The following is a 22,316-nucleotide window of genomic DNA, read 5'->3' on the forward strand; positions in this document are numbered from 1 at the left end:
ATAACCCATCTTCCCCCCGACCCACCCTCCCTCACCCACCCACGTTCCCACCAACCCTCTTCCCACCCTGATGGTAAAGTGCTCCTGCATCATACCTCTCGGTCTTGGGTTTGAGAGTGTGTCTTGGTCTTGGGTTCGAAGGTTTGCGTGCTTTTGCTGCTCTACTGTTGCCCTTGAATGTGATTAACCCACCCACCTTCCCCTTCCTAATACCCACCCCGCCACTAAGCCTTTTCACCTTCCCAAAACCCCTAAAATTCCCTGCCTTTCTTCTCTCCTTTGCACCCACTCTTCGCCCCTAACTTCCATCGATCCTCGGTCTCAATATGAAATCGAATTTCTCCAGCAGTGGATCGGCCTGTGCGTGCACCAAGGTGTCATCCAGTTCGAGAAACACCGTCATCTTCTCTGGAGAGACCAGCGGCGTAAGCGATGGCTTGAACAAGAGCTTGCGCCATATCTGGTTTTTCAATCCGGGTTTGCATTTTGAGCGACAACCATGGAGAGAGAATGGAGGGAGGGTTGGGTAGGCGGGAGGGATGGAATTTTGGGGAAGGGGAATGGGCTAGGTTTTGGGGATGGGGAATAGGCTTGGTGGCGGGGGTGGGGGGGGGGGGGGGGGGGGGATGGTGCGTTTAGGTTGCAGGGTAGGGGAAGGGCTTGGGGAAGATGGGTTTTTTATTTTTATTTTTATTTTTTATAATAAGGTAAATTATTATAATATTTTAAATGTATATAAAAAAAAATTTGCCACGTGACACAAATTTGGTAGTCATGTCAGCATAAATGTGAATTTCATATTTGCCATATCATCACTTAACGGTTTAGTTAACGGATTTTCTAACAGATGTATGAGGATGTATGAAATTGAAATAAAATGATAGTAAATGGATGAAATTGAAATATTTTAAAGATGTTGTAAGGAATTGAAATCGACCCCAAATCTGAAAGGGTAAAATGTAATTTATCCTAAATTTTTTGCTCAACAAATACGAAAAAAGATATAAAAGTGGCACTAATCCAGCCTGTTCTTCTTGCGAATAAAGAAACAGCAAGCCACGTGGCAAAAATTTTGGTTGCTTTTTCAGCACCACCAACAAATCACTACCGTCGAATGGCTTACAACAATTTGGAAAATCGAGACAATCAAGAAGCAAGGGAAGATTGCACAGAACAATTTGGTTCTATCGCATCACCACTGAGAATGAAATCTTCCAATGCCGCCACCACATTATCTGACGCCAGTAGCGTTGATAGAACCAAAGTTAGTGTGTTTTTTTCTTTTCTTTTCTTTTTTTTTTAAATATATATACAGTAGTGTTGGACTCCCTTGCATATCAAGGAAGTTTTTCCTTCTTCCTCAAAACCCTACTTATGCTCAAACCTTTTGATCTAATCAAGCTTTACATTCGAAAATTTTACGCTTTGTTTCTGCAGTGCGATTAATTAAGTCGATCTTCAATTATTGCTTGTCGACAAGAACAAGAACTTGCTCCTTTCGTGCATATTAAAAAGAAACGGTAAGCATATAAAACCGAGTAAATATTTTGATCAAAACCAAAGATAATATGTCTCAAATCTTGCAGCAAGAACAAACAAGACACAAAATATCCTAGCAACATAAACCCTAATTCAATCTAATTCAATCCTAGCATATATTTATCGTCTCTCGCCATAGATCTGCAATCTTCAATCATATTTTGTTGAAGGCAACGATATCATAGCTCTGCACATACTCATTAATTGGTTCAACAGTAAGATGTTCCTCAATAAGAGTGTCGACAGAGACCAGGTCAACAATTGTAAGCATTATTTGCAACTTCTTTATCCCATACCCAACATCTACAAGTTTGGATGCTCCCCAATGCAACCCTTCCATGTTGACATTTCTTACAGCCTCCTAATAGGATATACTAAGAAGGGTTATCCAAATTAATAGGTATGTGTATATTATGTTAGCTCATGGAACCCTTATTAGATGCTTGACACTTGTCATTAGATTGGATGGTTAGTTGGGTGGTTATTGATTGTAGAAACTTAGCCTACAAGTCTGAAATGGATATATATAGCAAACTAAATGTGCAAGGCAGGTCATGATGAGAAAAGTATATTGTTGAGTAATAATACATACAAAGTTTATGTGCCACGCGTTGAAGGTTAGAACAAGGTTCTTATTATTGGTATCAGCCAATTGTAAGATCCCACGTTTCCCTTGCGTATACCGAGATGAACCACTTGTGCCACAAAGATGGATGCTTGCGTCAGTGCCCTTGAAGCTTCGAACTCCAGAATCGAAGAATCGGTCCAAAATATCGCAGTCCAAATGTCCAAATTCATGGCATCAATGGATACTCGTCTCTTGTTGGTCGAATCTCATTCTGCTACCATGGAAGAACAAGGGCGTGACCGTGTGGGTTCGTTGGAATTGGGGGGCAATCCCATTTATTCAAACGAAACCTTCAGCGATCAGAATCTTGATCCTAATTTTCAATTCAAGCGTCAAGATCCCTGATTTCACCATCAAGATTCTTAATTTCAGTTTCGCCAACCGCCGATCAAGCTTGAATTTCCACGATTTGTTGACGGTGACGATCTTTTAGCTTCGGTGTACAAAGCGAAACATTTTTTTTACTATTTCTCAGTTGCCGACAATCGCAAGGTTCAATTAGCATCCTTTCATCTTGATCGTGAAGCCCTTCAATGGTTTCAGTGGTGGAATTGCCTCAAGATTTTTCCCCATTGGCCTGATTTTGTTAAGATTTTCTGTGGAGAGTTCGGCCCTTCGAAGTTTGAGGATTTTTCGAAAGCTTTGGTTCAATTGAAGCAAACTGGGTTGGTTAGGGATTACATCACAGAGTTCAGACGTTTGGCCAATCGGACCCATAAGATTGCTCCAATGTGCTTAAAAGTTTTTTCATCGGGGGATTGAAGCTGGAGCTCCGTCACAATGTGAAGCTTATATGGCCACTGGATGTTTATGAGGCTTAGGCTATTGCCTTACAAATCGATGCCAAACTTGCTGATTCTAAGATCATTCTCGAAAGCCCCAATTATTTCTTGGCATAATTCGGGTGGCAATAAGGCTACACCAACCTATACGGATCCAAGTACTCCCAATTCTTCTGTTAATTTTCCTAAGCAGAGCAATGTTAAGAAGATGACATTTGAGGAAATTAGGGAACGCTGGAAAAATGGTCTTTGTGATTATTGTCCTTTGAAATGGTTTAAATGACATGTTTGCCAAAATCAGCAAATTTTATTACTTGATTTGTCTGATAGATCTGAAGAGGTTCTTAATGTTAATCATGTGGTAGATGGGGATGATGAATTATCGAATGCTCGTATTACTGCTTGTGCTATGTATGATGTCTCTGCTCCTGATAGTATTCCAACTATGAAGGTCTTAAGGTCTATTAAACATTGTCTTGCAATGATTCTTTTTTACTCGGGTAGCTCTCACAATTTCATTAACTTTGTTTTGGCCAAGAAGATGGGTTGGATGATAGATCCACTTAAGAAATTTGATGTGATGATTGCCAATGGGGGTACAATTGCCAGTATGGGGTGTTGTTCTCAGGTCAAAATTAATATTCAAGACTATGAATACATCTTAGATTTGTATGTTTTGCAGTTACGGGGTTGTGATGTTGTCTTAGGATCTCAATGGCTGAGAATTTTGGGACCCATTCTCTGGGAAATCAAGAAATTAAAGATGGAATTTACTTTGGGCCAACAACAATATTGCTTATATAGTTCTCCTCCTCTTGCACCAAGGTTAGTAATAGCTTGTCAAGTAGAATTGTCACACCTCGATCCCGACTTACGTCCAGGATTGACACGTGACGTCACCAAATACCCGTATGTCTAACATACCCCGCCCCTGGGATATGGCAAAGCATAACTCGAGAATCGAATCACATAGTAATTTTTTGTATACTTTATGGTTGCATCTAACCTTCTCGTTAAACTGCCTACGTACCTTCAATAGGGATCAAGCCATTCGTAGTTCACCATTCACTACACTCAAGTATTCATCACATAAACCACTATGTCCCAACATAATACCACAATTCACAACATATATCATATCAAAGAACCGACAAAGCACAATACCAATAATAACAATCATATCCATATCTTCTAAATTCATACTTTATGAAATCATAATCGAATCGTAAAAAATCCCAAATAAGTCACTTAGACGTCCAACAGTTTTTCTAATTCAATTGACAAGATTCTCAAAACCATTGTTCACAAATATACTAAAACTAAGGCTAGAGTGACACAGTTAAGCCAAGTCTACTTCTCCAAAGAATGGGATTTCGAACCACTCAACGAAATCCATCAACTTCGGGTTCCGGACCACTCAACTAAACCAAACTAAAATATGATCGCCTATCAAATGTACCAAGTACAACTAATCCTCATCTCCCCTAGAATGCGTATGGTCCCCCATCATGGATATATCAAACAGAACCTAGGCATAATCTCATCGTGCAGGCAGTGATCACTTATCGCGGATATATCAAGCATGATCACCCTTGAATACTTATGGTCCCCCATCGTGGATATACCAAGCATGATCACCCTTGAAATACGTATGGTCCCTCATCGCGGATATACCAAGCAGGACCATCTAAGTACCACTGCTACTTAGTGTAATCAGTTCAGCACACAATCTACCCCTACCTCAATCCCTATGATTTACAACGTAGGCACCTGCACTATCAACTTCTCATGACCACTAACTATCTTGTCATACAGGCATAAAAGTGTTACATAATATTGCTAATAAAATTCTAGGTTCACATCATCATAAAAACAATCATACACATCATACCAAGCTTACAAATCAAACCACATCTCATAAATGTTGCCAAGTTACAGTTGAATCACAATTAATAAACATAGATCGATGGCTAAAAATAAAAATAACAATTCAATAGAAATCACATTTAATAAACATGTATAACTCAATATGGTGCCACTAGGACATAAATCGAGATGCACGTCAACCAAGAAAGACACGTCAACACGATGAGCCCACTAAGCTCCATAAGTTCTCAACATCACTCTAAGATAAACGATACGCTATAATAACTCGATCTAGTTCATTAAAAACTCAACCGTTGATCAAGATCGAGAGTAGGGTCCACAAACCTAGAATATAAACCGAAAGATCCGCCTATCAGATTTCTGATCCGTAACTTTCCAAAGTCCACATTATGCTTCTGGAATAACATACTAAAATTTCATTTAGATCCAACGGTTGGATCTCTGCCAATCGCTAAAACTACGTGGCGGCCAACGTTTAGCTTTACAAACTTAGGAAACCAATCCGGGAAGATCCATACTTGGATTCCCAATCTTTCAGTTCCTAATATCCTCAAATGTTATGTTCTATAACTTATTTAAGTTTGGTGCTGATCCAACGATCGGATCGTCAATTCATATAATGTCAGAGCGGCGGTCTCTGTCAAAACTATAGTCATACGATGGGTTTTCGTCAATTGAATGTCACATATGGAACCATGGTATCCAAATTATTCTAGGAAGGACAGGTGGGGTCTCGGCCCATGCACCGCTGCACGTGGCGGTCGACAGCCCCGACTTGCCAAAAAATTCAACTATTTCCAAAAATTACCAAATTTTACAGCCAAGTAGATCTTAGTGAGGGGAGGAATTTTCATACCTAGGCTGAAGTCCAATTCAGCCGGGAAACGGCTGAAATCACCCACGAACTGCCGGAACCCTAGAATTGGGTGTGCTTCAATTCGACCTCCATACTCGCTCCGACACCGCCACCACTACTTGGGCTTTGTTCCTAAGGTTGAGGTAATTGGCAAAGTTAACTTGATAATTTGCGGATCGCAGCCGATGAAGCCTTCAGTGTCCCGTCGCAAAACGCCACAAATTGGCCCAATTTATGTCCAATCTTGAATGAACAATGAAGGAGAAGAAGTGTGGTGGTGATTTCAGGTGATGGTTGAGTGCAATTCGCCTAAAAAATGCTAGGAACCACCAGAATCTAATCGGGTCCAACGGGTTGGGTGTATGGGTGTACGGGTCGACGGAATCTGGTGTTCCACACCTCTCTCCCTTCTCTTGTTTCTGATTGGCCTCCTTCCTTCCTCTTTGCTCCTCTGATTCGTCCCCCTGTTCCCTCCTTCTTTTTCCGCAACTACCTTCCTTCCCCCTCATCTTCTTGCTGCCATCTAGACAACGTCTAATCTGTTTTTTTTTTTTTTTTTTAAATTATTCTCTTCCCAAATTAGTAGGAACCCCTAAAAATATTAAATCCTATTTTATTTAAGAAACTTCTAAACGTCTGTAACATCTCTTTTCTCGTCCCGATTCACAAATGGCCTACACCTATGTGCTCGTGGTTTTGAAATCTATTCAAAAACATTAATTGTGAACTTAAAAGGTCAACGAATTTTAAAGATAAATTACAAAAATTCAAACCCGATAAATATTTGATTTAATTCCCAAAATTCACAAGAACGGCTGCTGAATCAAGGTTCTTTTGGTGTAGTCTTGTTTCTTATTGCTCCGAACATTGAAGTGACTGTAATGGGAGATTTATCTCACATTCAACAAGCTGAATTGGATGATTTATTGTCTCAGTTTGAATCAATCTTCCGTCACCCACCACTTTACCTTCATCAAGGTCTCATAACCATAAGATCACACTTATGGAAGGAAGTAAACCACCTAGTGCAAGACCTTATCGATACAATCCTGTGCAAAAGTTTGAGATCGAGAAATGTGTTCAGGAGTTATTAGATTCTGGTTTTATCCAAGCCAGTAATAGTCTTTTTTCTTCCCCTGTTTTGATGGTTCGGAAGAAGGATAATAGTTGGAGGATGTGTATGGACTATCGAGCTTTGAATTTGTTGACTATCCAGGATAAATATCCCATTCCATTAATTAATGAATTGTTGGGTGCTCAATTCTTCTCCAAGTTGGATTTAAGGGCCAGTTATCATCAGATTCAAGTTCACCCTGCAAATATAAAAAAAAACAACATTCCGCACTCATAATGGACATTATGAGTTCTTTGTAATGCCGTTTGGACTCATAAATGCTCCAACAACCTTTCAAAGTTTAATGAATGAGCGTTTTCGACCCTTTTTGTGCCCCTTTGTTCTGGTATTTTTTTTTATGATATTTTGATTTACAGTTCTACTTGGGAAGAGCATCTGCTACATCTCACTACAATTTTTCAAGTCTTGCAGCAGCATAAGTTGTTTGTTTAGAAATCAAAATGTGATTTTGGTAAATCACATATCGAGCACTTGGGGCATGTGGTATCTCGAAACGGAGTTGCAGCGGACCCTTCAAAACTCCAAGTTATTCAAGATTGGCCCTTACATGCTTCAATTAAAGGTTTGCGGGGATTTTTGGGTTTGACTGGGTATTACCGAAAGTTTATACCAGGATATGGAAGGATTTGTGGGCCATTAACTTCCTTGACTAAAAAGGATGCCTTCCACTGGAATTCTGAGGTTACGGCTTCTTTCAATAAGCTTAAAGAAGTGATGTTGTCCCTAGCAGTTCTAGCTCTTCCAGATTTTTTGAAGACATTTGTTATCGAGACAGATGCATCTAACATGGGCATTGGTGCTGTACTACAACAAGAAGGCAAACCTATAGCTTTTACAAGTAAAGCTCTTGGGCCTTGATCTCAAGCTATGTCAGCTTATGAAAGGGAAATGCTTGGAATCGTTCATGCTATTAAAAAATGGCAAAATTATCTTCAAGGCAACCATTTTATTATACGAACAGACCATCATAGTCTGAATTTGTTTTTTTTTTTTTTTTTTTTTTGTAAAATAGGGCCCATACTCCATTCCAACAAAAATGGATTTCTAAACTTTTGGGATTTGATTACGAAATCCAGAAGAAGTAAGGCATTGAAAATCAGGCTGCTGATGCACTATCTTGATTGCATTCGGAGGCTCAATTATGTGTTATTTCCTATCCTTACATGGGTTGGTTAGACGACTTGCACCGACACTTGGAGCAGAAGCCTTGGATTATTTCTAAGCTCAAGGAGCCCTCTGTTTTGAATGGTGCTACTAATACATTTTCTTCTAACTACCATTATGATAATGGTTTTCTTAAGCATAGGGGCAGAATTGTGTTGAGTCCGACTGCCAATTGGAGGGATAAGATATTTCATGAACATTATAGCACCTTGATGGCAGGACACTCCGATTTTCTAAAGACATATAAAAGTATCTCTCGCTCTTTTTACTGGCTAGGCATGAAGGTTGATATTAGAAGAATGGTTGCTGAATGTCAAGTTTGTCAACAAAATAAATATGAAACATTGGCTTCTCCAGGTCTATTGAACCCATTGCCAATCCCTCAAACTATTTGGACAGACATTTCCATGGATTTTATTGTTGGGTTGCCACCTTGCAAAAGGAAGACTATTATTTTTGTGGTTGTTGATCGGTTCTCTAAATATGCACATTTTGTGGCGCTGTCTCATCCCTACGTAGCCCGTTCAGTTGCTCAGATTTTTGTAGATCACATTTTCAAGCTACATGGTATGCCTGCAACAATTGTTAGTGACCGAGACCCTGTGATCCTCAACGCTTTCTGGAAGGATTCTTTGTATTACAAGGGTCTAAATTGTGTCTAAGCTCTGGGTATCATCCCCAATCTGATGGGCAAACCGAGGTAATCAACAGATGTCTAGAAATATACCTGCGCTGTTTTGTAGCCTGCAACCAAAGAAGTGGCTCCAGTGGTTATCATGGGTTGAATGGAGTTACAATACCTCTTATCACTCTTCTTCAAAGCTCACACCATATGAAATTGTGTATGGCCAACTTCCTCCTGCGGTTCCAACGTATAAATCTGGCACCACCAAATTGGATATGGTCAATAAGTGTTTGCAAACTCGATCACAGATTTTATCTCAACTCAAGACCAATTTGGAAGCTGCTCAGGTGCGGATGAAGCAATAGGCGGATAAACATCGTACTGAACGCACTTTAGTAGTCGGTGATATGGTTTACCTCAGACTTGTTCCTTACCAGCACTAGTCTTTGGCTTGTCATCCATTTCGCAAGCTACAACCGAAGTTTTATGGGCCTTTTGAGGTGTTGGAAAAGATTGGGACAGTAGCTTACAAAATCAAACTTCTAGTTCATTCCAAATTACATCCTGTTTTTAATGTGTCATGTTTGAAGAAGCAGTTGGGTGTGCCGTGTGGGTATGGCCCCTGCTACTATGCTCCCTGATGTCACTAATGAAGGTTTGTTACAATCAACTCCATTAGCCATTCTTCAGCATCGGGTGGTCACTAAGGCCAACTCTCAGATTCTTGAAGTTCCTGTTCATTGGAAAAATCATTCTAAGGACGATGCAACTTGGGAAGAATATGAAGATTTCAAGCGTCGATTTCCTAGTTTTCAACCTTGAGGACAAGGTCTGTTTCTTTGGGTGGGGTAATGATAGGATACTAAGAAGGGTTATCCAAATTAATAGGTATGTGTATATTCTGTTAGCTCATGGAACCCTTATTAGATGCTTGACACTTGTCATTGGATTGGATGGTTAGTTGGGTGGTTATTGATTGTAGAAACTTAGCCTGCAAGTCTGAAATAGATATATATAGTATACTAAATGTGCAAGGCAGGTTATGATGAGAAAAGTATATTATTGAGTAATAATACAGACAGAGTTTATGTGCCATGCGTTGAAGGTTAGAACAAGGTTCTTATTACCTCCTCAAGAACTTTCATGTCAGTTTCATCATCCCATGGCTTCACGTCCAACAGAACTGATGACTTGCCAGACTCTTTCTTCTCTGTATATGCCTTGAAAGCCGCCACACATTCTTCAGCAACCTTCTTCTCCTCTTCGGTCTCTTCGCCAAAGAGATCAACATCGACGAACTCTTCGCCAAAGAGATCAACATCATCATCATCATCGTCAGCTGCCTTTGTTTCAGCTGCAGCCTACAGGAGGATTATAAGTAGAAGCTGCGTCCCTGGTCTCAATAATGACACCATATCCTTCTCCAAAAACAGCAGAAAAAATAGCAGCGATGTGGTTGTACCACCTAGACACATTCACAAATTCCGAAGATGGTGGCTTAGAAAGACCTGCATGTACAGTGAGATCATCCTTGGAAGCCTGAGAGGCGGCGATGTAACTGCGATCAAGCAAATAGCCGGTGATGTAACTGCAATCAAGCAAGTAGTCATCCAGTTTTTTCAGGCCAACAGCCGAGTTGAGGCCAAATAATGTGACTGCCATTGCTCGGTTTTGGTTGGTTTTTCCTCAAGAGCGAAAGACTGCACAGAGAGAGAGAGAGAGAGAGAGAGAGAGAGAGAGAGAGAGAGAGAGAGAGAGAGTTAAATGTCCTCTCACAGGCCTTGATAAAACTCGAGAGAGTATGTTGTGGTGTGTTCTGGCATATGTGCAGGGTATCTGTTTATATAGAGGTTTGCACACCCTCCTCTACCAAGGATTCCTAGGCAGACCCTAATTCAATATCCTTTAATAAGTAGAAATTCCTAAACCCATATGCACCAGGATAAACCTTTTTTGGACTTTTAACGTAGTTGAAAATCCACGTCGAGAATGGGACGACAAAGAAAAAGTTGGAATATTTCCAACAAGAGCCTTTTTTGGTGAAACGTGAAATAATAATAAAGTCCCTCGTCGGACACTTTTGGGAGAGGGAACTCTTCGCTGCTTAAGATTCCTGCAGTGAACTTCTCGACGAATCTGTTCGCTGCAAAAGGATCCATAGCAAATATTCCAATTTGTTTCCTTTTGTGTTTTAACGCTTTCACCCTTCAAATATATATCACTTGCTCATTTGCTCAACCTTGATGCGCAGCATGAGTACATATTTATCCCCGCCAAGTATCGGGGATTTCCTTTAGTTATGACAGATCAATGCCCTCATATTATTTCCCGTCACAAGCCATGAATGCATTACATAAATCAAACTGGAGGTTCAAGTAAGTGGTAGAGCATTAGTGACAGGAATCAAATCCATGAAGCATATAACTTGTAACCATTAATTAGTGACCTTATCGATTACATGTTATCTAGCTTTCTTCTACCCAAAGCTCGCTGCACTTTCCGAGACCCCTAATTCCACTTAAGGAGACTGTATACTACTTTCACAATTTTAAGGGATGCCTCGGAGGGACCCTTTTCAGGTTTGCTAGCTGCTGACACCGAATTTGTTTCATTGACGTACAAAAATAGTTGTTTGCTATAGTTCCTCTTTTCAATATCTCTGCGATATGAGTACATTCTTTACCTCTTTTTTTTCTTTGTTATTTATGTTATGCGACATCTAGGAGCTACACAGGTCCATGGGAAGTCTTCCGAAAGTAAGGAACTACGCCATCGCTCAAGGAAGTTGCTTTAGATAGTCTTCCATCGGTTTGAGCGTACCGGAATATGACATTAAAATCACATCCATTTATTTTTCACCTTGACATCATGTTACAAGGATAAGAGACCATACATTCTTTAGACACCTAGTGACCAAAAGAACATTGTGTCAATCAAACCCCTACTACCCGAACTCTGAAAAGCTTGTTCAGAATGAGTTTGTGCTGGAGGTTGACTTAGGGTTTCAAAAAATGCATCAAAACAAATTTAAAAACTCTACTCGAGGCTGCAGAACACAAGACAAAATCAGAATTCTGGCTGATGAGTGATGACGGCATAACTTCCTTGTTAAAACTTTGAATGATATACACAATGCTTCATGAAGTTTTTTTCAAATACATTCTTCAATCGTCAATGCTCCCATACAATTACCTTACCTTACCAGTACGATTTAAAATGTTTTCAAACTCGACACAATAAAATAATACATCAAAGACGCGTACAAGACGGCAGAACATCCATCTCAATTAGGCAACAAAAGAAGTAATCCTAATTAACATGACTTAACTATAATAGTTTTACAATACGGTCAGAAGACTAAGAACCTTTTCACAACGGTCAAGTCCCTTTACAATACGTGCTGATGAAGAAAAACTTAATTAATAAGAGAATGACACCGTCACAAACAAGTATGACTCTTGATTTCCAGGTGTCAAAGTTTCAGAGCATTACATCTCCTTGTCAACAAAAACTTGCATGCTTTACAAGTTTCAGAGCATTACATCTCTTGTCGACCAAAACTTGCATGCTTTACAAGTTTCAGAGTATTACATCTCCTTGTCGACCAAAACATGCATGCTTTACAGGTTCTATTTTTAACTGTTTAAACGAACCTAACAGTCAAACCCTACCTCCTACGATGCCAGTTCTGTTGCGTATTGCGTATCAAATACAAGAATAGATACAGTACGCTTTAATACGGCCAGCCACATATTTAATATGTATCTAGGTTAACAAATATGGCATTTAAAAGATGAATACAAGTATTTGACAGTTTAAATACGGGTATCCGATGGTTTGCGGATATCCCCGCCATGGCCTTTGACACGATCTGGTGGAAGAAGGCAGATAGGTAAATTAGTTTCTTAGCAAGTCTTTTTTTTTTTTTTTTTTTTTTTTTGTTAATATATTTTTAAATGTCGCTTAATACTACAATTTAGTAGTATTTTCTAAAACTTATTCCTTTTTTTTAATGTAAATACTATCATTCATTAAAAAAAATATTTTTATTGAATACATACTTATGAGATAAATTGCTGTAACTATACCATACTTTGTTTTTAATTTTAAAAATTTGATGTATTCTGGCTCGTGTATCTGTCCATGCGTCGTAGCGGTTAGCCTACTTTCGTCTCTCTCCCTTTCAAAATCCAACCCATTCCTTCGCAGCTAAGCTTTCATCTGATCGTTGACCGAAAAAAAAAAAAGCTTTCTTCTGATTCTTTGTTAATTCTTCCCTATAAAATCCCCAACGATCTTACGAATTCAAAACATGGCGAATGAGATATGGATCGTTCCATTTTATGGGCAGGGACATCTCTTCCCGCTAATGGAGCTCTGCAAGCAAATAGCCTCCCGAGACTTCAAATCCGTTTTCGTTATATCTTCCAACTTCTCCTCCTCCGTCCCCTCTTCCCTCCGCCAGCACCCGCTTGTCCAAATCGCCGAAATCCCTGAATCAATCCCATCGTCTGATCCTTCAACGCCACCTCAGCCAACTCCTCAGCCGCTCCACCGCCACCACGATCAGGACAACCAGATGGCTAACGGTCTTGAGAAACTCCTTACGACCCGATGCCAGAGTTCGGATTCTGCGCTGCCCGTATGTGCCGTGCTTGACGTCATGATGGGCTGGACTGCCAAAGTTTTTAAGAAATTTGAAATTCCAACCGTAGCTTTCTTCACCTCTGGTGCTTGCTCTGCCGCCATGGAGTATGCCATGTGGAAGGCTCAGCCCTTGGATATCAAGTCCGACGAGACCCGTTTGCTCCCCGGGTTACCCGAGGAAATGGCTCTCACTCTATCTGATGTTAAACGACAGTCTCGCGGTCCACCGCCACACGGTCATGGTGGCGGCCCACCAACAGGGCCAGGTGCAGGTTTTCCGTCGCCACCCGGTCATGATGGCGGCCCACTAACAGGGCCAGCTGCAGGTTTTCCTCCGCCACCGAGCCAAGGTGTAGGTGGCTTTCCTCCATTTGGCCCAAATGCAGGTATGCCTCTGCCGGGCCAAGATGCAGTTGGTTTTCCTCCATTTGGACCGGGGCACGGTGTGCCTCCACCCGACCCGTCTCTTAATGGACCTGGCCCGGGAAGAAGGGGCCATCCGCAACCAGGAGGTAAACCACCGTGGGCGGAAGATGCTGACCGATCTATTGCGTTGATGATCTGGAGCGTCCATTCCTTAAGTACATTGCGGATCAAATTGGAAAAGCGGTCTGGGGAGTTGGCCCGCTTTTGCCCGAACAATACTGGAAATCGGCCGGTTCAATTCTCCACGACCGCGAGTTCCGAACCAGCACCCGAGGGTCAAACATCACCGAAGACGAGGTGGTCGAGTGGCTAGACTCGAAGCCGTCCAGATCAGTCCTCTACGTGTCATTCGGTAGCACGGTAGCACCTACACTGGAGGAGTACAAAGTACTGGCAGAGGCATTGGAATCATCCACCCAGCCTTTCATATGGGTGGTCCAATCCGGTTCGGGCAGACAGCCAGGTTCCCCGCGGGCCGCTTCGGAAGGCGAAGAAGGATACTATCCACACGAAATGGAGGCTCGAGTGGGGAAAAGAGGTTTGATAATACACGGATGGGCCCCACAGCTGCTGATCCTGGGCCATCCATCAACGGGTGGATTTTTATCACACTGTGGATGGAATTCAACGGTGGAGGCAATCGGGTGTGGGGTCCCGATCTTGGCATGGCCAATCAGAGGGGACCAACACGATGATGCCAATTTGGTGGCAAGCTTTCTGAAAGTAGGGCATCAGATCCCTATTCCTGACGAGAAAATATTAATCAAGAAGGAAGATATAGTGAAGGGAATCGAGATGCTGATGAGTGACGAGGACATGAAACGACGAGCTTTGGAGCTGAGTGAGAAATTTGAGCACAGATTTCCAACAAGTTCGGTTGCTGCTTTGGATACTTTTAGAGATTTTGTTGCCCAAAAGCCAAAAGCAACTTCTTCGTGATCAGCTTTTTCTTGTTTGATTTTTCACTTTTATTCAATGTATCAATCTATAATGAATGTGTGTAATTTTACTACACATGTCACGCTTCTTACTACAACTTGGAATGTTATGTGTCTGTTTACATCATATATGATCGATCCTGAAATCTCCGAGCATTTATTACATGTTGAAGCATTCCATTGAAGGAGGTGGATACACCGATCCCATTTCCTACTTCACTCAACAGCACATGCCCAGTGAACTACCCTCAACACGCATGCGACAACCATCTATAAGATCCTCATGTAAAAACGGATTTGTATAAAATATAACAAAAATGGTAGTACCACCTTTTTTATAGCACGTTGTATCATATTTCTAATAAAGATGTGATCTATATGTGTTGATGGGCTCTACATCTGTTAGAGATGGTACATATAAAGAAATATCTTGAGATATCTTCAAATGTAAGAAGAATAAATGTCTTATAAAAAAGCATATAAAGAAAGAAGAAAGTTGAACTAGTTGTGCCATAATTCATTTCATGGTCTTTTTATTGTTGGAACATACGTCATTTCGGTACCCAATACCTAACCAATCCCGAAATTTCGGTACGGGAATCAGTCTCAAGTTTTCAGGATTTCGGTAATCCCGAACCGAACCGAAAAACATATATATTATTTAATTTTTAAATATATATTTAGAATTTTAATAGCTGTCGGATTCTATTGAGATTTAATCTCAACCGTTGAATATAAATCAAACCTAGAATTTCTATTGATTCCTTCGGATTCTTGGAACTTTGTTCCATTGAGAAGCGATGAATACATGCCAATTTATGCTGAACATGAAAACATTAGATAATGCAGGAGTATGTTGAGCAAACTTTCCTCTTCTCTATTTCTAAACATTTTCCACTTAACATCATTTTAGTAGCTTAAGCACAATTGATTGGGTTGAACCAATGAATTTAACACTTTAATGATATCACTTGGTCAGCAATATTGCGTTACAGATGGCGCTGTAACATAATATTGGCAGTCTAATTACGGACCAAATTCCAATTTCCTAAATCTTCACTTACTACCATGAAACTGATGAAAGGCAGGTCCTGAGATTTAGAGATCGTGTACCATTAATTTTTTAAAGTGAAACCTTTTCATGATCTAAGATGACCATGATAAAGACAACATTTACCTTAAAATGGTCGATCAGTGTCTACCAAATGATCAACAATGGTGCCCCCTCCTCTGTCTTTGATTATCACCAATTTTCTTTTTCAAATATCAAACCATTTAACATTTAATGTACCTGTTCCCAGCACACCAAAAAGTCTTCCCAAATTAGTGCGTATTGTTGGAGTAAAATAAAGGGAGTTTTAACAAAACACTCTCGGTACTGTTCACTTTTAACGAAAAACCACATTTATACATTTCTCTAGTACTATTCACTATACCTTTAAAAATGGCTTTTTATTAAAAAAGAAGTTTTTTTGGACTTTTCGTTAGTTTTCCTTCGAATAAAAGAGCATGGATGGGAAATGCCAAATGTTAGGCCAGACTTAAGGTTTTCTAGCAAAAACCAACTCTTTCCACGGCGGTCCGGGGAATGAGTAAAATTAGCCAAATAAGCAGATAAACATCTCTGGTTAAGTTGCCCCAATTGTGTACACTTACTGAATTTTTTGCATTAACTCAATCCCAGCATATATTTATCGTCTCTCGCCATAGATCTGCAAGCTCCAATCATATTTTGTTGAAGGCGACGATATCACAGCTCTGCACATGCTCATTTATTGGTTCAGCAGTAAGATGTTCCTCAATAAGACTGTCGACAGAGACCAGGTCGTCAACAATTGTAAGCATTATTTGCAACTTCTTTACCCGTACCCAACATCAACAAGTTTGGATGCTCCCCAGTGCAACCCTTCCGTGTCCACACTTCTTACAGGCTTACAGCCTCCTCAAGCAGTTCATGTCAGTTTCATCATCCCTTGGCTTCACGTCCAACAAAACTGATGACTTGCCAGACTCTTTCTTCTCTTTATGTGCCTTGACGAAAGCTGCCACACGTACTTCAGCAAGCTTCTTCTCCTCTTCGGTCACTTCACCAAAGAGATCAGCATTAACGAACTCTTCGCCAAAGATGTCAACATCGTCACCATCGTCAGCTGAGGCCTTTGTTTCAGCTACGGAAGGAGTATAAGTAGAAGCTGCGTCCCCAGTCTCGATAATGACACCAGATACTTCTCCAAAAACAGCAGAAAAAAGAGCAGCAATGTGGTTGTTGTTAGAGTATGAGTGTGATTCATACAGTTTGGTAATAATCCTTGTTGTCTCGGATTGCTATCAACAAGTCTTAATATGTTTATGAGAGTTAATTCAACTTTGGTTTGGATTGAAACTCTGTGTTGATAAGCTTAAGAATAGAACTCGTACAAGGATTTGGTCTTGTATTCCTTGTAGGATTATTATAGGGTAATCCATATTTTGTAGTATAAAAACCACAAGTCGCTGCTCTCACAAAAAACACGCTCTTATTGTTCCAAGTACCTACTACTTGGAGAGCATTGAGTTTTGCAAAGAGGAGAAGATTGTGTGTAGATTTCTCTAATGGCTCTTAATCCTAATTTGTTGAACGTAGTTATGATATGGTGTCTAGCACTATTCTTTCCTGTGATCAATGCCGTAAAGAACATGTGTGTTGCTGGTGCCGTCCAAAACTTCACCTCTCAGTTTTCACACTACACAGAAGGCACATCTGACCGTCGATATAATATGGCTAAGACCTTGGTTTTCTTGACACACTTTGTGGGAGATATTCATCAGCCAATGCATGTCGGGTTCAGGACAGATGAGGGAGGAAACACGATAGCCTTGCGTTGGTACAGAAACAAATCCAATCTTCACCATGTGTGGGATAGGGAGATCATACAACAAACTATGAAGGACTATTATGACAGAACACACGGGAAAGACTTCGGCAAACAGTTTGCTGGTATGTGTTGCAGTATTACTTCAGTATTTGCATATACAGAATATTTGGAGTGATGATTGTGATTTAGTTGGTTAAATCTTATGTTCTTGGCTAGTTTGTTATAGAGCTTATATGGTTGCTTTTACAGTTGTGCCACCTAGACAGATTCACAAATTCCGAAGATGGTGGCTTAGAAAGACCTGCATGCACAGTGAGATCATCCTTGGAAGCCTGAGAGCCAGTGATGTAACTGTGATCAAGCAAGTAGTCATCCAATTTTTCAGGCCAGCAGGCGAGTGAAGCCAAAGGATGTGACTGCCATTGCTCGGTTTTGGTTGGTTTTTCCTCAATAGCAAAAGAATTGCAGAGAGAGAGAGAGAGAGAGAGAGTTAAATGTCCTCTCACAGGCCTTGGTAAAACTCGAGAGAGGTAACTCTCACAGGCCTTGATAAAACTCGAGAGAGTATGTTGTGGTGTGCTCTGGCATATGTGCAGGGTATCTGTTTATATAGAGGTTTGCACACCCTCCCCTACCACGGCAGCTGAACTGGACTGGATTCAACAGATTCTTACTTTCCTACATATTCCCATCTCTGCGACACCTGTGCTGTTTTGTGACAACCTTTCTGCTATTGCCTTGTCTTTCAACCCAGTTCAACATCAACGGACCAAACACATTGAAATTGATGTGCACTTTGTGCGGGAGAGGGTTGCCAAACACAAGCTACTGGTGCAGTTTGTATCCTCCAAAGAACAGTTTGCTGATGTTTTAACCAAAGGCCTCAGTGCCCCTTTGTTTCGCTTTCATTGTACCAATCTCATGTTAGTATCCTCCAAACATGCGCTTGTGGGGGGATGATAGGGATTATAATGAAAGGCTAGGATGTTGCCACTTGTATGGAGATTAGAAAGTTCGTTAAGTTGTTAGTTTGTTAAGAAGGCTGAGATGTATAAATACAGAAAGATGTACTAGCTTGGAGGTTAAGAAAATATACTGAAGATTACAGTTTCTATACTTCTCTCTCTCTAAATTCTCTCGACTTTCTCTCTCTATATTTCTGTCTATATTAGTTTACATGGTATCAATCGCCATGAAAGCTCACGCTTGATCTTCGATCCAAGTCTTCCGCAGCTCTGATTCTTCGTCTTCATCTCTCTTTCTGCTTCTTGCTGGTAATTTCTGGTTGAATTCTTTGTGTTTACTCTGCAATCTAGGGTTTATCTTCATCCCTAGGGTTCTGCAACTGTACTACTGGTTGCGATTCGTCTTCTTCAATTCGTGCACTCCAAGTGTTTGGTGTTTGGTCTCAGCAACATTTCTGCCAAATTCAGCAGTCTTCGACCTGCACGAGTGTAAAAATGGTAACTGCCTCTCAATTACAGCTTCTTCAATCTCCGATAACTGCATTGGTGTCATCGATTTCCACATCTGTGAGTGTTAAACTGGATTATTCGAATTATCTGAATTGGCACTTTCAAATGAAATTACTACTTGAAAGTAATGGAATCCTAGGGTTTGTTGATGGATCTCATCCCTGTCCTGCTCGATTTAGCGCAATATCTGGCGATTCTGTTGATAATTTGTTGTCTTCCACTGATAGTGATGAGTATTTGGTTTGGATGATGCATGATAAAGCCTTGATGCAATTACTTACTGCATCCTTGAGTCCTGTAGCCATGTCTTGTGCGATTGGGAATACCAATTCTCGAGAGCTCTGGATTCGATTACAATAGCAGTTTTCCACTGTCTCGAAGACTAGCATTTTTCAGATGAAATCGAATCTACAAACAATTAAGAAGGGTTCTGATTCCATTACTCAATATTTGCAGAAGATAAAGGAAGCCAGAGATTATCTTTCTGCTGCTGGGGTTAATTTTCTGGATGAGGACATTGCTATACTTGCACTCAATGGTTTACCCGCAGAGTACAATACTTTTCGGACTGTGATAAGGGGACGTGAGAGTGTCATTTCTCTGAAGGAATTTCGGACACAATTACTGGCTGAAGAAGCTATTCTCGAGTCCACTATCAATGCACCATTTATGACAGCCATGGTTGCCAATACTCCACCTCCGAGAGGATTCTCTCACCCAAGCTATGTACCTGGTGGTTTCAAGCCGTTCACTGTTAATAAGAACAAGGGCAAGGGCAGGTTCAATCACTACACCAGGACTTTTTTCACCTCGACAATATATGCCTACTCAGACACATGTCATTCAAACTCCAAGTCCTGGTATTCTTGGTCAATTTCCCAATACACAGCAGCCTATTCTTTCTGCTCCACCTGAGAAGTCAAGGTGTCAAATTTGTGGCCGATTCAATCACACTACATGGTTCTGTTTTTATAATGAGAAGGGTCCCAACTATATTGGTGCTGCTGCTCATTCTGCCTATTCCCCGATGGCGTCCTCTTCACAGCAAGGGTATCAGTACTCTCCAGTTGCTGCCTATCCGTCACAAAGGACTCACTCACAGGCTCCCCTGCATGCTTATCATACTATGGTCTCACAATCAACTCCTTCACCTGCTTCTACCTCTAATTCCCAAATGTGGATCACTGATTCTGGCGCCACGAATCATATGACTGCTGATCTCTCCAACTTATCACTGACATCTCCTTATCCTACTAATAAAGTCATCCAAACTGCAAATGGTGAAGGTTTGCATGTCTCTCACATTGGTAGCACTGTTCTTAAACCTTCTGCTTATCCTATCCACTTGAAATCTGTGTTATATGTTCCCAAATTAACACAGAATCTTCTTTCGGTCCATAGGATATGTTTGGACAATAACTGTTGGCTTATTTTCGATGCCTTCTGTTTTTGGATTCAGGACAAGGCCACAGGGAGGATTCTATACAAAGGGTTGTGCAGTAATGGACTCTATCCCATTTCTTCCCCGGCCACTGTCTGTCCTGCAACTTCTCACAGTTCTGTCCCATCTAAAGCTTTCATTGGTCAGCTTGTTAACTCTAATGTCTGGCACAATCGATTAGGACATCCATCCAATTCTGTTGTATCTCTCATGTTTCATAAGTCTAATATTGTTTTTCCCAAAGCCTCTAGTCCTGTCATGTGTCAAAGTTGTTTAGAGGGAAAATTTTGCAAACTACCTTTTTCTTCCAGTGTCAATAAATCTGTAATTCCATTTGAAGTGGTGCATAGTGATCTTTGGGGTCCTGCACCTTGTAAATCTGTGGATGGGTATAGGTATTATGTTGTATTCATTGATGAATGTACCAGATATTCCTGGATTTTCCCATTGGTTAATAAATCTGATCTTTGTGCCATTTTTGTTGGGTTTCATGCTTATGTTCTCACCCAATTTTCTGCAAGTATCAAAGTTTTGCAAAGTGATGGGGGTGGTGAATACATTAGCAAATCTCTTCAATCCTTTCTTTTACAAAAAGGCATTTCCCATCAGAAATCATGCCCTTACACCCCTGAACAAAATGGCATGGCTGAACGCAAGCATAGACATCTCATTGAAACCACAGTCACACTGTTACAAACAGCCAAAATACCCTCCCAGTTTTGGTCTTTTGCATGTCAAACAGCTCTCTATCTTATTAATAGGATGCCTACTCCCATATTGTCTAACAAGTCTCCCTTTGAAGTCCTATATGGTGCTGTCCCAGTCATTACTCACTTGAGAATTTTTGGGTGTGCTTGTTATCCTTTATTACGCCCATATAACTCCACTAAACTTCAAGCCAAGACTACCAAGTGTGTCTTCTTGGGTTATGCTTCCAAATACAAAGGGTACATTTGTTATCTTGTGTCTCAACATAAATTCTTTGTGTCTAGACATGTGATGTTTAATGAGTATGAATTTCCTTATACAACTCTTTTGGCACAAACACAAACCAAATCCTCTGCCTCATTTGATGGTCTTTTTTCATCTCATGTGGTCACATCTCAGAATATAGTCACATCTCCTTCTCCACTTATTAATTCCAGCCCGTCAAGTCCCTCTGAACCATCCCCCAGTCCACCATCTGTTGTGTCTTCCTCCATACCTCAATCCATTACTGGTGCAGTTTCAGCCACATCTCCCATCCCTGTGGCTCCTGATCATAGTCCAGATATTGTACACGTGGTTTCCTCTATCCCGCAGTTCAACTTACATCCGATGCAAACTCGAAGTAAGAGTGGTATTATAAAGAAGAAGGTGTTCCTTTCCACTCTTGAGACCTCTAATGATATTGATCTGTCCCTAAGTGAACCAGCCTCATATAAATCTGCTCTTAAGAGTTCAGTGTGGTATGAAGCAATGAAGGATGAGATCAGTGCTCTACATAAGCAAGGGACATGGAGTTTAGTCTCTTTACCAGCCAATAAAAACTTAGTGGGCTGTAAATGGATCTTCAAAATCAAAAGGCATTCAGATGGGTCCATAGCAAGGCACAAAGCTCGATTAGTTGCCAAAGGTTTTAGTTAAGAACCGGGTCTTGATTACAGTGAAACGTTTAGCCCAGTTGTCAAACCCACCACAGTGAGGATTGTTTTAGCTCTTGCTGCACATTTCAATTGGTCACTCCATCAACTCGATGTCAAGAATGCCTTTCTTCATGGCATTCTGCAAGAAGAAGTATACATGGCACAGCCACCTGGATTTGAGGATCCTCAGAATCTGTCTTTGGTCTGCAAGTTACATAAATCCATTTATGGCTTGAAGCAGGCACCCAGGGCATGGAATGAAAGGTTCACTTCTTTCTTGCCTCGGTTGGGAT

The 22,316-nt window shown here is 40.7% G+C and overlaps 3 pseudogenes; 1 reads left to right on the forward strand and 2 right to left on the reverse strand.

Annotated features, from left to right (window-relative positions):
- Positions 1–1,693: 1,693 nt before the first annotated feature.
- Positions 1,694–10,278, reverse strand: LOC137711721 (elongation factor 1-delta-like; annotated as a pseudogene).
- A 2,468-nt stretch (positions 10,279–12,746) lies between these two features.
- On the forward strand, positions 12,747–14,754 carry LOC137711189 (scopoletin glucosyltransferase-like; annotated as a pseudogene).
- A 1,598-nt stretch (positions 14,755–16,352) lies between these two features.
- LOC137711737 (elongation factor 1-delta-like) lies at positions 16,353–17,905 on the reverse strand (annotated as a pseudogene).
- Between the last annotated feature and the right edge of the window lie 4,411 nt (positions 17,906–22,316).

Source organism: Pyrus communis, chromosome 12 (genome assembly GCF_963583255.1).
Source record: "Pyrus communis chromosome 12, drPyrComm1.1, whole genome shotgun sequence".
NCBI classification, from domain to species: Eukaryota; Viridiplantae; Streptophyta; class Magnoliopsida; order Rosales; family Rosaceae; genus Pyrus; species Pyrus communis.